Source organism: Nematolebias whitei, chromosome 20 (genome assembly GCF_014905685.2).
Source record: "Nematolebias whitei isolate Nwh7 chromosome 20, NemWhi1, whole genome shotgun sequence".
Lineage (NCBI taxonomy): Eukaryota > Metazoa > Chordata > Actinopteri > Cyprinodontiformes > Rivulidae > Nematolebias > Nematolebias whitei.
Window position 1 is genome coordinate 37325202 of NC_056517.1, and position 4527 is coordinate 37329728.

General features: G+C 37.9%; 1 protein-coding gene across 2 annotated transcripts in view; it reads left to right on the top strand.

Moving 5' to 3' along the window:
- zfhx4 (zinc finger homeobox 4) overlaps positions 1–4527 on the top strand; it is a 96422-nt gene that overhangs the window by 72391 nt on the left and 19504 nt on the right. The gene's annotated exons all lie outside the window — the stretch shown is intronic.

Genomic DNA, 4527 nt, shown 5'->3' on the forward strand with positions numbered 1-4527 from the left:
ATATATATATATATATATATATATATATATATATATATAATTGCATTATTTTCAGCAGTTTTAAAGATATGAGGTTTCTAATGAGTAAAGCTGTGCATGCTCTTTGGGTCAGTGTGCGTTTGTCTCTGAATGCACCTAATAAGAAGTGTGTGTGTGTGTGTGTTCAACATGATAATTTCTCAGTTTATGTTGTGGCGGCAGTGGGGGGGGGGGGGGGGGGGGGAGGGGTAAACAGATAAGCAATCCTCAGTCCAATCCTTCATCCTGCTCTGATTATAAATCAGCTGGAGCTCTCAGAAGCAATCAGCAAGAGCAATCTGCAGCCGGCACAGACACCTTATCAATCAGAGGGGACCATCACACTGTCACACATACACTCACATCAACCACACACACACACAGGTTGCTGCAAACACAGCAACCTGCACACACTCTTGGACATAATGGCAGGTATACAGTATGCTGTAGTTCAACATCCTTACCCTTCAGCCTCTTTCCCACTTATAAAGTGTCTTAATTTCTGTTTGTGCTTTAAATTTTTATTTTCTTTCTCGTGAAACAGGATCACAACATGGGAGCTGTAAAAAGAGTTTCCTCTAGCGTGCATCCTGCCAGCCATAGACCACTGGAAAGCGAGAAGGATCACTCCTAATTACAGTCTAATATTAATAACAGAGAAAAATATTAATCTTGGAGGTAAACACCAAGCCGCTTAAAGGAAAATTGCAAATAAATCAGATTATCTTATAGGAATATCCTCGAAATGGGCTAGGGGGGTAATGAGAAACCTGGGCCCAACCTCCTTCCTCCTCACTCTCTGTCATTTCCCACTCCCCATTCTGCTGCCGGATTGAAAATACAAAATAAAAAAAAAGGTGTGATTGTGTGTACATGTCTGGTTGTGTGTTTGTGAGTATGTCTGTGTATTTATCAAGCTGCACTGCGACCCCCACCACCAGCATCACCTCCCTCCTTCCCTCTCCCTCTCTATCCTTCTCTCTACCGTTGTATTCATTTTTCACCTCCAATTTTATTTTTTCATCAGTTGAGTGGGCGCCGCCGAGCAGATTCAATTAGGTTCTGTGATTGGGCCGCTGGCATTCAGCGGGGTCACACAAAGGTTAAAGAATTCAGTGGCACAAACATGATTATGGTTCTGTAGCATTTGATCAGAAGTCAGGTTTGTCAAGGCAGAATGGAGCTCCTCGGTTTCTTGAACTGGGATGATCAGTGTGGCCTGTGTATGATGTGAGAGCCTTCCCGAGTGTTGCTGTAATTGATTCCTCTACTTAATGATAATTACATGCTGAAGAGGCTGAAAAAACTGCAGGCTTGCAAATAAAATGTGCACATACAGTACACCATGACAGAGAAGGACTCATATTTATTTATTATATTTGGATATTTGGTTCAACCAAGTTAAGTAAGGTCCTCTGGCAGGTTTCATCCAAAAGACTTCATCAGTCCGAGGAGCCACAAGGAACTCAGTCTTATTAACAGCACCTTCACATAGTGGATCAACCAGTTTGATGGTGCTCAGATGGTTTCTGAAGTCCGCCCTCTCCCCCGTCGACTTGTTTGAGGCAGTCATGGCCAAAGTGGTTCAAAACATCATTTTTCATCTTTTTTCCATCCATTTTTTTATTTATTTACTTGTTTATTTTTTATATTATATATATTTGTTATATTCAAAAAAATATATATAGTATTTCCACATTGCAATTTACCATAGAAATGCCATTTTCATAGCCAAAGATTGAACAAGTCTAGTATTTTAACAGTGACACAGGTTTTCTTTCATAAAATCACTTTGTCTCACTCACAGGGTTCACATTTATAAGATTCAAGCTCATGCAGTCGTTGGAACCTTAACAAATGTTCTTTAACGGTCAAAAATGGACATTTCTTCTTCAAAAACTCAACTAGTTTCACTCCACGTTTGGTAAAAGCAACACAAAAACTTCCATCACATTGTTGCAAGAAAAACTCTGCAGAGAGTGGTGAAGGCTGCACAGAAGTCTGTTGGAGTCAGCCTCCCCACCATCACAGACATCTACACCTCCAGATGCAGGAAGAGGGCCGCCGGCATCATGAAGGACCACACTCACCCAGCACACACACTTTTTGCCCTGCTCCCCTCAGGCAGGAGGTTGAGGAGCATTAAGTGTAGAACAACTAGACTGAGGAACAGCTTCTACCCTGAGGCTGTTAGACTCATGAATCTCTAACCAGAATAATCACTGTGAAAAATCACATCATGTTGCTGCTGATCTGTTTCATGTTGCTGCTGATCTGTTTCATGTTGATGTGTTCATTCATGCTCATCTGCTCACACAGACTCATGTTCAGGCTGCTGTTCGGCATATAGTTTTTGTACTTAGTGCTTAGTGTATTCTTAGTTTAGCGTATTTCTTAGTTCATATCTTAGATCTTATTACTGTTTTAATGTTTTTCTTTACAATGTATACTTTCGTTGGATGTAACTGGGACCCTGAGTACACAGTTTCGTTCCACCACATGTACCACATGTGGTGCGTATGACAATAAAGAAACCTTGACCTTGTAATCACTAAACTAAAATTAAAACATGTTGTGCCGTGCTCTTTAAATTAGTTATTGAATTAAGTGTTTACATCTGCAGGTGAACGTAGATGTTTAACAACCTGTTCAAATACACCAGAATGCAGGAAATGGCATCTACTTTAGTCAACATTTTTTGGGGCGGACCCCCAGACCCCCCCACCAGTGTCACCTCCACATTATAAATGCTTCTGACACCAATGACTTTATTATTTAATCTGCTGGTATAAACTTTTTGAAATTAAGATGAGGAGATTAGCTCACCTACAACAAAAACTACAACGTTAATGATTTATCATCCACACTGGGTGGAAATGTCACATTGCTTATTACAAATAAAACTGAATAAAGTTTTGCTAAAATGTCTTAATGAAATGTCTAAAATCAGTGAACAATGAAGTGAAATAAAGAATAACACAAAAGTTTTTTGACACAATTGTAATTTAAAATAAAATGCAAATTCATATTTCCAGTATATTAAAATGAAAGGCAAAATAAAATAAAGAAAAACCTGTTTAAATTTCAATGAAATTGTGTATTACATCAAATTTAAGTTGATGGTCATTGAGAATATTAGAAATGCTTTTAGTAAAACACAAGTATATCTAGGTTACACAGGAAAAAGTCCAAAATATTTTACAGAACTTTAATTTGTAAATTTGTTCATCTTCATCCCTTTTGAAGAAAGGGATGAAGATGAACAGTCTAAAATAACAAACTGAACAGAGGAATTAAGTTTAGTACATGATTTAATGAAAAAAAAAGAAAAAATAATAATAATGTGAGACAAGTTTCTATATTTTTTTAAGGTTGAGACAGTCTTAATCATAAAATGTTTGACAGTGGAGACTAACAAAGCACTTTGAAGTAAAAACCGAGGATTAAGTCTGGTTGGTTAAAAAACATGCACATTTGTAGACAATTACTCAAATGATCACACAGATCACATAGGATCAAATTCATTTACACTGACCTTTTATTTAGTATGTTTTTCAAACTATAACTGTGCTAGTAGTTAATGTCCACTATGTTTGTGTCCTCATAACTTCAATGAGTTCCTGGTTATATTTTGTGAACAAAACGACTTAGTGTGTGTGTGCACAGGTGGTGTACACCACTACCACACTGAGCATTATAAAAGACAGATATATGCACAGAATCATTCAATCTCATTCCATTTTTCTCTCTCTCACACACACACTCGCACATTTGGAGAGTAGCAGAGTAATAAAGCCCACCCTTGCAGTGAAATTAAAGCTAGTCAATGACACTGCGTGCTGAGTACACACTAAATCATTTTTATACTCGGATGAAACAGCCAACATCGTACTGGCTTTGGCACATGCATCCAATATCACCTAGAGACCAAAAAAATAAATAACCAAAAAATAACTAAATCAAATATCATATTGGATGTGTCAGATTCATGTCGGTACAAGAGATTGATACTAAATATAGGAAATATGGTACAATAAGAGCAAAAGATCTTTTTATATTCAAAATGACCGAACACAGAGCACATTATGAGATATTGGATTGATAACAGGCTGCGGTGCTGTTGTTCCCTGAGAATAATAGAACAATGACGCTGCTCCTGGGTAAGCAAAGATTGCAATATGATTCTAATGTGTTTTATAGACACGAGCCCTTCACTGGAAGGAAATTGTGTCAATAAATAAGCAGACTCGCATTTTAAAACAAAGGGAATCATGGTCGATGAAAAAAATTCATGCAGACATGAACTGCAAGGGGGTTTTGTTACTATCAATAGCACGCTCAAGCGTCTTCATACACCTGCACATGTTGTAAGATCAAAACCCTCAGGTTATATCTGACTGCTCTTTTAAACACAATACACTTTAGTTAACACCAGTGCCTTAGATGTCTGTCTGTCTGTCTGTCTGTCTGTCTGTCTGTCTGTCTGTCTGTCTGTCTGTCTGTCTGTCT